This window comes from Mercenaria mercenaria, chromosome 9, assembly GCF_021730395.1.
Source record: "Mercenaria mercenaria strain notata chromosome 9, MADL_Memer_1, whole genome shotgun sequence".
Lineage (NCBI taxonomy): Eukaryota > Metazoa > Mollusca > Bivalvia > Venerida > Veneridae > Mercenaria > Mercenaria mercenaria.
The window spans coordinates 73,497,386-73,511,811 of record NC_069369.1 but is presented as its reverse complement, the minus strand read 5'-3'; the positions used below and the strand labels follow the sequence as shown (position 1 = coordinate 73,511,811).

The 14,426-nt window shown below is 34.0% G+C and overlaps 1 long non-coding RNA gene across 1 annotated transcript; it reads left to right on the top strand.

Annotated features, from left to right (window-relative positions):
- The first annotated feature begins 2,024 nt into the window (after positions 1-2,024).
- Positions 2,025-12,130, top strand: LOC123547464 (uncharacterized). Its single transcript, XR_008372483.1, has 6 exons — positions 2,025-2,226; positions 4,611-4,753; positions 5,638-5,748; positions 6,422-6,487; positions 8,278-8,431; positions 8,828-12,130. It is a non-coding gene; the product is annotated as an uncharacterized LOC123547464 (long non-coding RNA).
- The last annotated feature ends 2,296 nt before the right edge of the window (positions 12,131-14,426 follow it).

Genomic DNA, 14,426 nt, shown 5'->3' with positions numbered 1-14,426 from the left:
GTTTCTCTAATTGCAATAGGCTTTGAAAGCGAACAGCATGGATCCTGACCAGACTGCGCGCATCGCGGATGCGCAGGCTGGCCTGGATCCATGCTGGTCGCAAACGCACTATGTTGGTTTTCTCATGGCGCGGCTCATATCTTGTTTAATAGTTTCATGCATGTAAGTATAATAATGATTATAAGCTCACTTAAATATATGTTATTGGCTGTGTAGTCATGGTGTATATGCTATTAAACGCACTGTTGTTCGCACTAGAGCTTTGCACCTCATGTAATCTGCTAGTCATATTTGACATATAATTAGGATTGCCTATGCCAGTCGAAGTTGTACGAAGTATATGTTCTAGTGGGATTGACCTTTCTTGCATATATCTTAGCACGCATATGTGCCGCTGATCCTTATGAAATATGTATACATAGCTGATATTGGAGACAATGCTATATGTAATTAAGTCCTTGCGATAGTTGATTACCCTATCCCTAATAATCATACTGCCAACTGTTAATATGTTTAGTGATGTCATCAAAAAATAGTCACAAATGTCTTTAAAAAATGCTTACAGTTTGCTTTGGGGCCTCCAAGACCAAGTAGTTATGGTCGGAGACTTCGAATCACTTGCCCCTCACCGATGAAGGTTCGAACCTCACTCGGGGTGTTGAACTCTTCATATGAGTGAGTCATCTATCTGGATTATGGAAGGTCGGAAGTCTGGACCTGGGGTCTTCCTCTACCATCAAAGCTGGAAAGTTGCCATATGACCTATAATTCTGTCTTTGCAACATTAAACCCGACAAAGATGAATTGTCTTAAGTTGTGTATATAACGATAAACGATGACTCGATAATCGTCCTCTTCACGCTCGTATTGCGACTGTGCCATTGATGTTTTTGTTGTGTCTGTCGCCAGGGAGACTAAAATCGTTTCGCAGACATCAAACGTCTCACAAAATAAGTTCCTTTGAGTTTTACAAGTGTCTCAGGTGTAGCACTGAATTATTGAAATCATCTCATACACAAACACTTCAGAGATATAGCAGTTATTCAGAGCTGTACAAACATTAACAGAAACTTTAACAAAGAAATACAAACTTACAAAGCACCAAAACTACGTGTGGATCTTGTACATATATAGCTTGTTTAAGGCCGTCGAACTGCGTTTCCTCAATTATTTTGGATCCAGCATACTTAAAAAATAGTTCATACAAGATTTCAAAATTTCTCCACAAGAAATGATATTTTTCCCGTTACCTACTGACCATGATTTAAGTACATTTGCTACTTATTTAAATATATCTCATCACAAGTAACGTATATTTAGTCACAATTTTGTGATATCCTAAATTATATTTTTGATATCATTTAATGTGTTTTGGGACAATTCAAAATGTAGTCTGCTAAGGAATATCACTAAGTATAATTCAAGATACAATTAAGTTTTTATGCAAATCCTTTGAGGAATCATTCTAGAGATATTACGAAACAATTTAATAGAATCACAAAATAAAATATGAAATATGAAATCTCTAGATATGAATGTGTTTATATACTTATTTTGATTTGATGATCACCCAAATTGAGTTTTGATATCTAAAAGTGCAACTCTATGATATTAATTAATTATTTAAAGACATCTTAGAATGTGTGTGATTTGACGGGATATCAATAATTCTTTCTGTAACATAAAATCGAATGCACAGTTTAGTTTGTTTTATCATTGAATTGAATTAAAGTTAATCTCAAATAAAACAAATATTAAGATAATAATCGAATTAAAGATATCTATTGTGTGCTGTTTCACTAGTTTTTATGTCTAAAGGTGCATTATATTAAGTTAATAAATCATTAACAGATATTTCACATTTCAGTTGATGAATATATCAAACTTTAATATACAAAAGCATTATCGTAGTCCCAATATATACATATATACATGCATACATACTCTACTATGTTAAAGCAACTGATATTATGTCAAAGCTGAAATATTATGTTTAATTCTTCCAACGGTTCATTTCAGTAAGAAGCAGTTAAGTCACTTACAAATGCGCCTACCCATTCTATGATCTCCACCATGGCTTTTACACTGGGAGGAGTGTTTGTAACATTTTTTGTTTCGAGCAGATTGGCCGTTACAGTGTCGGGCCTTGGCATAAAAACTGGACATTTTCAAGTATTGCAGAAACATCCGGATATAAAAATGTGTGCGGATGACGTTCTGAAGGAGGTAAAATTTTAAGAAACTTTTTGAACTTTTGTTATCATGTTTTAAAGTGTTTTTTTTTTTCGTTTTTTTTTTAAATATAGTGTATACTGTCAGTTAGTTAAGAAATTGATGATCCTGGAGGTTAATCATGATCATGAATCGCACCGTACTACTGCTTTATGGTGTCGTAGCAGCACTTCAAAGTTTTACCCTTAGCTTGCTGGACACGATAGATTCTGCCTTTGCAACCAGTGTTCTGAGACCATGATCAGCCTGCACATCCATTCAGGCTGATCAATATCTACACTGTTCGCTATGCAGCCGCTGTTGGTATGGTAAGCATCCCTTTTTTAAACAGCCTAATGATACTGTCCAAATTGAAAGATGACAAGTTGATTATGAAAATTAGCAGGGTAAGGGTTAAATAGATTAGAATAAAGAAGAAAACCATCGTATACTATACAAGTACTTGCTGAAAATATACTAATTACTTATTTTATTGAAAACATGCAAAATTGAGACTGGAGCTCTGTGCATCCCAACTGTAAATCTAAAATACCTTAATTCTACACATGCCAGATAAACATACGTATTAACTTCATATGAAAGTCTTCGGAGTTATTAGTAAGTGTATTAGTGTAGGACTGAAAATAAATCATTATATTTTCGTTCAGATTTAGTTTCTTTTTCTGTTTTTTCGTTGTTGTTCTACGTTGTTGTATTTTAACGACCGAAACAAATTTGCATAAAAACAAGGCGCACAAATTCGTGATAGTTCTTATATACCTCTATAATATTTCGAAACAATTTGCGCACAAGGATCATTTTCTAAGAGAGATGTCATCAAGACGAAACGAAAATACATGTAAATGATTTGAATGATTAATGTTTACTGAAGTGATAGAATACAAACGTGTTTGTCATCGCTTTGTACATATATTTGAAGTGAAAATAGAACTGGGGCCAAGAATAATATGTCCACGTTCTTCAGTATCTAAGCTATTTAAATATTAAGGGTGTCTATTGATATTTAATAATGGATGGTTCGGCGACTTCTTTCCCTAATTAATTTTGCAATTGAAAACAGTATTTTGTATTGCCAGCGCCTTATATATAGGTAAAATAGGCTTCACATACACAGCATAACGTCATTTCAAATAAACAAATTAAGCAGCATTGGGAAGCCATTTACTGACAACACTTCCTTAACGGTGCAGGTAGATGGATTTCAAATTCCAATCGAGTTAATGTTTAATATCTCCCGACATGTTGTGATGCTGAACGGTGTCCAAGTAACACATACATAACAAATGAATTATTATTTTTTTTGTATATTTAGAAAAAAAAATCAAATGAAATAATTTAGGTAAAACTTAATCTTGTATGACAACTGACAGTAAAAGTTTCAATATGGACATTGTCATTCATAAACAACTTTGCTCATCCTACAAACAGCGTATGTTGAATACTTGATTTATGTGATCGAATAATATACCATGGTTCAGTAATCAAAATTAAACATTTATGACACTCCTCAATAAAATACGAAAACTTAGTTTAATATTTAGCTAGACTTTTCGAAGAAAAAGTAGAGCTATTGCACTAGCCCTAACGTGGGGGTCGTCGTCGGCGTCGGCGTTAGCGTCGCCGTTGGTTAAAGATTTTGATAAAGTCAAATATCTCTGTTACTATCAAAGTTATTGACTTAAAACTTAAAACATTTAGTATCAAAGTTTATATCAGGAGAACAATCCCCATAACTCTGATTTGTATTTTGACAGAGTTGTGCTCCTTTTTAACATACAATCTTTTGTAAAAGTTTTAGATTAAGTCAAATATCTTTGTTACTATTAAAGCTGTCGACTTGAAACTCAACATAGTTATTTACTATGAAAGTCTACGCCAGAAGAAATAAATTCTCATAACTCTGATTTGAATTTTGACAGAGTTATGCCCCTTGTTAACCTAGAATTTTTTGGTAAAACTTTTTATAATGTTTTTACTGGCAAAACTCTAATTCAGACTCAAGCACTGAGAAAAGTCGAGTGCGCTGTCTTACGAACAGCTCTTGTTAAAAAGGTGATGGTATCACTTTTGCAGAAATAACAAAATTTAAGCATTTGTTCTCGTAGTGAGTTATTGTTCATATGATGCACTAGTGTGCAGTAAATTTTGAAATATAAAAGGGGATATTTTTAGGTAAACGGAGCTATATACATCTAGTGAGTCATCTTTGGGTACTTTTTTTCTGTCAGTTTGCAGGCTTACTGTAGTAGAGCATACATAATTTGACTAGTTTGTAGTATTTCTTACTTCTGCATAATGAAGTGGCTCTTCAACAAGGCTAAGACGTTTACAGTATGAGACTGTTGCATTTGTTAACATATATGCATATCTTTTCATAGAATGGGTATGTTGGTGGGCGTGTATCTGAGCTGACCGGCAAATGCTATGGTTTACCATACCTCTGGGGGTTGAATCCAACAATAGAAAGTGGATATGCGTATGTAAAGAAGACTTACGCGTGCAGGAAAACTTTCATCCACCGGTATTGTTATTAATCATGTATTTTGCCTACAAACATTAAATAAATGGACCGATTTAAGATAATGCTGTAACGGCCAACAAACAGAGAAATAAATGAGCCGAGCCATGAGAAACCCAACATAGTGCATTTGCGACCAGCATGGATCCAGACCAGTCTGCGTATCCGCGCAGTCTGGTCAGGATCCATGCTGCTGTTCGCTTTCAAAGCCTATTGCAATTAGAGAAACCGTTAGCGAACAGCATGGATCCTGACCAGACTGTGCGAATGCGTAGGCTTGCTTGTCTGGATCCATGCCGGTCGCAAACGCACTATGTTGGTTTTCTCATGTTGCGGCTCAAATATATATCTGAGAACAGCAACGCGTTTGTCAGTACAACTTTTAGCATATACTTGCAATAAAAATAGATTTGAAATTTGTATCGGATTATTCGTTATTCTTTCTGTCTTTATCACGGTAGATTTTATTTGAAAATTTCGCTGTTGAAACAGTGAGATTATCATAGCATTAATTTTGCACTTGATTTGTTTGTTTGTTTTGGGTTTAACGCCGTTTTTTTTCAACAGTATTTTAGTCATGTAACGGCGGGAAGTTTACCTAACCAGTGTTCCTTGATTCTGTACGAGTACAAACTTGTTCTCCGCAAGTAACTGCCAACTTCCCCACGTGAATTATCAGAGGTGGATGACGAATGATTTTAAACAAAATGTCTTTTATCAAACCGTCATGGAGAACAAACGCCCCGCCCGGGGATCGAACTCGCGACCTCGTATTCCGTGAACTAACGCTCTCCCTACTGAGCTAAGCGGGCGGATTAATTTTGCACTTGAACTTAGAACTTAGACAAATGTGAATTATACGTAATCGGAGATTAATGTTTGTTCAGCTTGAGGTTGAAAGAGAACCAGTTGCATGGATAATTCCTGGTGTGTTTGGTACCGGAGCAAGATTGGATCTGTTTCTCTCGATGCAAAAGTCTGAATGAGACTCGTAGAAAGTAAGAATTATATTTAGACTAATCACGTGCAATCTATGAAGTCTTTTTTCGCCTTGTTTCTTTACATAAATATTGAGCCAATTAAACTTGTCGGAATAGCATTAAAACGTTTTAGTTAAACATTAAAAAGTGTTATCCACGATGATTGATAACATTTGTCACTATCTAAGCAATACTTTCCGTCATTTAATACAATTGTTTCGGTTGATCAAAACTTTTTTTTTTTGTTTGAACAATAAAATGACTTTTAAACATTTTCATCCTTTTTTCGTGTATGCTTGTTTGATTATTATAGCAATGCAGTTACCACCTTTAGACAGTAAAGCGACCGATTAACCCTTAGCCTGCTGGCGGCAGATGATTCTGCCTTTGCGACCAGTGCAGACCAAGATCAGCCTGCACATCCGTGCAGTCTGATCATGGTCTGCACTGTTCGCTATTCAGTCAGTAAATTTTCAGTGAAAACCCCTTTGAATAATAAGTGGTACTGTCCAAATCGAAAGATGGACCAGTTCATTATAGAAATATAGCAGGGTAAGGGTTAACCCTTAATTCATTTTCTCAATAAATCGAAAAGTGTACCTCATTAAGTGTCTAATATTATATTCATTTTGCTCTACTTATTAGAAAGTAAAAGGTGTTCCATCATGATTCGTTTTTAATTTATTTGCAGTGTAGAAATTATTCTAACTGATACGATGTGGGATTTCACAAACAGAAGTGACAAACTGACGATGCGGTAAGTCAATATACGGGTTTGAGAAACCGATTACACATCGTTATGACAACTGAAAATATTGAATCATAAATTTGATACGCAAATCAAATTGTATTAGAAACCGGCTAGTACAACATTTAGGAATTGCACTTGTTTAAGAAGTTTGCTTTCTCGCCAATTAATATCAGATGGTAGAGATAGGGAGCCAGCCAAAGAAGACAAAATCTCAAAAGTTGATTTCAAGAATTATCAGTGTAGGATTTATCTTTATGGTTGAAAGGCATGTTTTATCATTTAAACATAATGTTCTATTACAACATCCTTTTTCGAATATCTTTTAAAAGCTGTGACTAATGAAATAGATAGTGTAAATTTATACTGAATATAATTATGTCAGTAAAATAACTGTACTTGCCTAAAACACGCCTTCACCGTTTGCATCCTAACTGGCATTTAGCAGAGCCGTAGAAAATAGAATTAAGGTATAGGTCCATGTTTCGGAGAAAAAAGTTCGAACGTCATCAAATCATAGAAAGAAAGCATTGTTTTACATGAAAATTTAACAGCTTATAAAACATTTATATTATTCTACAAAACCATTGTCAATTTACTGATATATGTATTGAATTCCGGAAAGGGACTGCATGAAGGGGCCACACTTCTGGACAGTTCAGCGGCTTTAAAAACTCACCATTTTCTAAAAGCTGTTACATATCTTCGTTTTGATGCATTTGCAACATCATGCGAGTGTTTAAACTTTACATAACTAGGTAAAACATCGTTTTTGACAATTGTTTACATTTATTTCGTTACAAATGGCAGTCTTATTTAAAGGGGGACAACTCATTAAGAATATTTTAAGTATCCAACTCTGTGGGACAGAACAGTAAAACATGTATTGGACAGATAAGTTGTTTGTCAAAATGCTGTTCATTTACTAAAAAAATCTGTTGTTTTATGATATACTGCTAAACCTTAATGAGAAATGAAAGGTTGTATTGACGGAACAATACGAGTAACATTCGGGTGGTTTCCGTAATGCCAGGTCATTATAAACCTGTTCATATAATTCATAGACTGATTTAACTACAATAGAAACAAGTCAAAAGTTTTTCCGCCGCCATAAATGTATATTCAGATCAGTCATAATGAATGCCATTTTAATGATCTCAAAAATACTTGGGATCATCTGCAGGTCATGGCAATCTAAATATATTAAATTATATCCTAAAAAATCTAATATCTATAGTTCACGCAAACTAACCACACTTTCCTAATCAGAATCCTAACAGAAGTAATGTAAACACATTTCCATTTACTCATCTCTACCAGCAAATTAATCTTGAAAATTGTAGAAATAAAAATGTAAACAAAAGGATCGTGTGAATTAGGTCACGGTCAGCCGAGATAGTTGTAACTTACGGTGTGTTACGAAGATAGTCGAAACGTGTCAAGTGACCCAAGTTTTTTTTTTCTTATTTTTTTTTAAAAATAATAATAATATCTATATATGTAAATAGAATATTTTATCATTTAAATAAAATATTAGTGTATTACACATCTAGGAACAAAAAAAGTCTGTACAGGATCGAAAACCTGTCACGTGACTTGCTCCATGACCCACATGCGAAAATGTTTTAGCATACCAATAAACCCACCGCCTCCTGGCGGCGGGTAATAACATAGTGTTATTATGTAATAAAGATTGATAATTGTCCGCGACATTACATATAGCCTTGCTCGTTACAGAACAAACGAACCAAACAGCAGTTCATTTTTTCTTTATAAAATTTTGCATTTTTTTCATCTAGCGTCTCTATTGAGTTATTTACCATGATTTTCTGGGACATCGAGGGAAGCCATGATGCCAAGCATTCGGGGACGTTTGGTAGGAAATGGCCTGTAAAAGAAACTTCAAAAGAAATGTTTAAAATTTCTTTTCTTGCCCAGACTGACTCAGCTGCGGTAAGTTTATAAAAAGAAGTATTTTTCATTATATAAACATATAGCATCTTGTTTTCACACTGCGAAACTTATATCTAGTAAACATATAGCATCTTGTTTTCACACTGCGAAACTTATATCTAGTAATATTGGGACTCTAAACACATTTTTACCAAGAACTTACTTGCAATTTTGACATACTTAAATATTTCTAAATCTTTAAAAAAATGCTAACAAAATAAAGTGCCAGGCTTTGCCTTCATTTTATGTATCTTAAAGAGGCATTTATCCGTTTTTACATCAGCGAGTGTTTTGAAACGAATACACGTTATAAATGCCAATTTTTATCGCATCTTGTATGGTTAAGATATGTACATGATACATGTCTATTTGTGTTTGAATGTTTGTGTATTGCAGATACAACTTGAAGACAAAGAGTTTGCGACATTCGAAAAATTCAGTTTCCTCGGAAAAAGGCAGCTCTATGTTAAGACTAATGACAGAGAAGCAAATCGTATCTCGGTTCACCGCATCGAGTTCACTGCAAAATGACTTATCTATTGAAGTATTTTTCGAAAGAATTTGTATTCACATTATCTTAAGAAAAGAACAGTTTCTTAAAAATTTGCATTAAGCAGAATTCATTTAATTTCACTTAAAAAAAAGACAAATTGAAAAAAAAAAAAAATAAAAATAAACGAAAAAAAAAACCAGAAGACAACAACAGATAGCTAATGGGAGCGATAATGAAATGACAAATACTATCACTGAGTTAGATATTTTAATGTTTATGATAGAATGAACGGTTAAATTCCTTTCATCTTATAAAAAATCGAAAGCATGGTTCACGTTTTTGAGAATCCAGAATGTCTTTAAGCTTTCTTTCTATTTTAAGTACTAGCTACTGAAATCAGTTTCTAAACTTCGAAAATATAACATGAATTTTAAGGCGTGCAACTTAAATTTCCGGATAGAATGGTTCTATAGACAGACTATAGTTACACGAGCGAGTTATTATAAAAGCAAATCGAGGGCTTGGTGCAAAACTATTGTAAGTGTATATAAATAAAGAACAAGATACAATAGTTTTGCGCCGAGCCCTCGAAATACTAGTACATAAATACGAAAATAGATCAGCCGATATAACATGTACAAATGTTTCTATTATTTAAACCATTTATATTATTATTATTTACACTATCAGTCATTTTCTATGAATTATATTTGTTATTTATTTTATTGCCTAAACAAATTAATGGAATGTGTACAGTAGTCTAGATACATTATGTGTCCTAGTTATGATTCAGTTATTCTTAAACGTTATTTATGTTTTCACGTCACCTCAACTACTTGATAATGGCAGAGCAATTCAAAACAATTGCATCATATGAATGTAATCGTTGTTATACGTACTAATGAGGTAATATACGGAAAAAGTACAATATAAAAGGGGGTTGAAACTTTAACTATTTATATCAAAGTAAAGCTTTCTTAAAGATTTTACACTAAAAATTGCATCAATTTCATTTTAATTATATATATTTTTGTTTGGTATTTGAAGCACATCGTCTGTTAAATATTTCTATTACAATATCGATTTATCGATTTTTATGCGTATGTCTCGGTCAATGACTCGTGTTGGTCTAGCTGCGTTTTGGACCCTAGTTTTTTTTATTATGCCTAATTAGTGCTTGAAGGTTGATCGTGCGATGTTTGAAAATGATTATCATACACTGAAAGATATTGCATACATATGAATTACAATGACTTATACTACTTTCAAAAATGGTATTTTAATGTAGTAACGTAGTACAGTTTGGCGATATTTTTATTTATTCATTTAGATACCCGAAACGATTCGTACTAAGAATCTGGCGGCTAGAGTTGTTATAACCCTTACCTTGCTAAATTTCTATCATAGACTTGTCCAAGTTTCAATTTTTACCCTCCATTAACTATATAAAGGGGTGTATACCGAATAAATACGGACTGAATGGCGAACAGAGCAGGTCATGGTCAGACTGCACGGATGTGCAGGCTGATCATGATCTGCACTGTGTGCAAAGGCAGAATCGATCTAGTCCAGTATTATTAGGGTTCATTTTCGTGTATGTTTGATCTGACTGCATTACTTGGAAGTAACGGAAATTTGCAGGCTTTATATACCAGAAAAAGTAGCCTAATGCTTTGTAGCTTCATAGGCCATGATATTATTGACCTGGATATTTTTACTTTGTTTGCGACGTAGCCTCAAGTAACCAACTATCGAAAGTTTTCACAACACAATTATGGTAAAATTCTGTGAAAAGATACACAGGATAAAAACAATATTTTGTGGTAATAGACTGACCTTTTATCTTAAAATTTCACATTTTTCACGTTATTTTTCGACACGTGATGTAAATATGTGACGTCATGGTTCTTCAGGTCATCCGATTACAACATTGAACATGTTCTTGACTAATTATGACAATAATATAAATCAGTAGAACAACAGTAAATGTGGTTACTTTTTATTATATGGTTTGTTTTAAGTTGTTAAGCACTTCCAAATAGTAACAAAAACTTGACCAGTAAGAAATAAATAGTTACTGCAGTCAATTTAAATGAGGAGAAACAACACACCTAACAGTTTACATTTCCTATTTTTCGTCGCAAAACCACAAATACCATGATTCATAACTACTTCCATCTTGTGCCTCGTGTTTCAGCATTCAAACACTCAAAATGGAACCAGTTGGGCACATGACACATCCAAAGTCAGATTGGAATAAATTTAGATTGAGACTGAAAGATATGTTCGACTTAAGCGGGAGTTCAACTTAAGCGAGTTCGGGTTATCGAGTTTGGACTGTATTTGTGTGCTATTCATTGTACTATGTAAAATGTTTTAATAATTGTCTGTTACAAATCTTTAATAGATTGGCTATGCATGTATGTTCCATGTATAATGATTGTTTTATGTATGTAAACATGTATAGAACGGACAATAAACTTTGAAAACCTAAAACCTCCAAACTATTAAAGTCGATAAATGTGGACAATTTTTTAATACAGGTACAAAGTCAAACATGACCAACCAGAACCAAGCGGGATTGTTTACATTCTTGACAGTTAGATTCGATTTCAATTTGGGAAATTAAAGAAAAAATATTGGATTCAATGCATTGAGATTAGGTTCAGACATGTGAACTTAATTATTGCCACTGCTTATGGAATTCAGCGTTTTGTTGAACACGTGAAAACCTCCTGATACTTTTTGGAGATTGTTTGTCTGCACTGCTTAATTTGAAAACGAGGCTAGATGTTTGGCATCGCGTGATTCGGACGGGTGCTCAAACTGTTTTTTATTTTTCTACAAACACGGTAATTACTTTCAGTTTATAAGTATATAGCGTTAGTAAAAAAAAGTAATATTTTCCCAATAACTGGTACCTGTCGATAATTGGTAACCCGGGGCTATATACGTTACTAATTGTAACACAGTCTTTCTAAGTGTTGTTTTGATTCTGTAATAGTTTAGATTTCGCTAATGACAGTGTCCTAAATTTGTTTATTAGAGTGTAAATGAAATTCTCTAATATCTCCTTGTGTCTATTTTTATTAGATATGTCTGTGACGTAAGAATGCTAAGGTTGTTTTTGGGGTTTTTTTTGTGACAGAACATATATGTATATACTTTGAACTAGACCCTTTAGTATTACAAATATGAGCCGCGCCATGGGAAAACCAACATAGTGGCTTTGCGGCCAGCATGGATCCAGACCAGCCTGCGCATCCGCGCAGTCTGGTCTGGATCCATGCTGTTCGCTTACAGTTTCTCAAATTTCAATAGGCTTTGAAAGCAAACAGCATGGATCCTGACCAGACTGCGCGGATGCGCAGGCTGGTCTGGATCCATGCTGGTCGCAAACGCACTATGTTGGTTTTCCCATGACGCGGCTCATGGCTGGATTGTATACTTACGATATAAATATAAAGATAGTTTGAAACTTTACCTACCTACGATCATATTACTACAAGAACTTGACACAAATAATGTTAAAAGTACAGGGTCGTAGATTATATACATGTGCAAAATGAGTGATACAGATTCACCATACTCTGTGTGGACTTTTGAACCTGAAAAATCACTCCACCACGTTGTTTCAAAAGCAAGTACACTCCAGATAATCCAAGCCAGACTGACACACAGATCAGTTTGTTCTTTTTGCTCAAATGTTTTGCCATCACATCACCACAATGTCCTTAGAACGGGCCAACATCGGCCAATGATTTATGAGAAATCGCACAAAGTTAAAGGGGCAAAGATCGCTTAATTTCACTAGAGGAAAAGTTGATTTCACCATTGTTGAGAATTTGTTGAAATGTTAAGATTTTGTAAGCAATTTGACTTTACTAGAAACCTTTGTTCTACAGGATTAGTTTAATTCATTAAAGTGTTAATGGTCTGGTTGAGAAGTTCATGAGTGTATATCTTTAAATGTTTGTGGTGTGGTTGATAAAGATCTTTAATGAATATCTGTTCAAAAGTGTGTATCTTTAAATGTTATGTGGTCTGGTTAGGAAAGTTCTTGAATATATGTCTATAAATGTTAATGGTCAGGTTGAAAATTTTATAAGTGTTTATCTTAAATGTCAGTGGTCTGATTGGGACAATTCTTGAGTATATATCTTTAAATGTTAGTAGTCTGGTTGAAAAATTTCCTGTGAGTATACCTTTAAATTTTAGTTGTCTGTTTTGAAAAGTTCTTGATGTATTTTCACTGTTCTGAGAATTTCTTATAGACAAAGATGTATTGCAAACAATCTACGGTAAAAGGAGATTCGGGTAATTTTTTATGGCAAAGCACTATTGGAAGTGTGCTCTCTTGTACTCAATTAATCAAAAGTAACATAGAAATGAGCCGTGCCATGAGAAAACCAGCATAGTGGCTTTACGACCAGCATGGAACCAGACCAGCCTGCGCATCCGCGCAGTCTGGTCAGGATCCATGCTGTTCGCTTTCAAAGCCTATTACAATTAGAGAAACCGTTAGCGCAGGCTGGTCTGGATCCATGCTGGTCGCAAAGCCACTATGTTGGTTTTCTCATGGCGCGGCTCAAATGTTATTTTTAAGTTACATTGTACTATTAAATTAAAATACCGGTCGCAATTGGAAAATGGACATTATGTGAATAATCGGGCAATTAAAACCAATACCACCAGAGTTTTATTATATTATTATATCATTAAGTAGGTGGCAGAGCCCAGTAATATTCAGAGAGGGAAGTTCCAGAAATATTTAGTTTCAAGTGTTAGGTAATATTCTAGACTAATTTTTGGGGAAGTCCGACATTTATATTTCTTCGAAATTAGATTGGTTTTAATTTCTTTTGTCTGCTTTTCAGCTCGAACCTCCTTTTGAAGAACTTTTCTGTAGCAGTTACACTTATGTAACATACAGACTAGTAGATAAATAGCAAAACTATTTCCTCCTTATGTTTGTACCATGTTTCTATGTTAACTTTGTGTACAATAAAAGTGTTGTAAACTAAGTGTTAAACTTGTTTTATGACGTCGAAAACGTTTACAATGTGGTGACATCATTTTCAATCATAATACATACAATCAAATATACACAACCTTATTCAAAGCTTAATACTGGAAACAGCAAGGTACATAACTATGCTCCCAGTTCACCATTATTTTATCAATGGACTATTGATATTAGGCATAAACAGGAGTATCCAGCCAAACACAAACTCATGGGACAATACTAAATATTTTGTTACTTTAATGAAATTGATTTCACATATCTAGAATTAATATTCTACATTTGTAGAAGCCCATGAATTAATCTTTGACTGCATACACCATACCTCCCTATGATACCTTCACCTTTAAGAAATTAAAACAAAACACAGTTGAGTGGAAGAAAAGGCCGCGACTTTATTCTAAGAGAAAATTACTTCATGAACAAATGGCAAGGTGGAAAATTAAGAAATGCATATGTTAAAAAACATATACCTATTA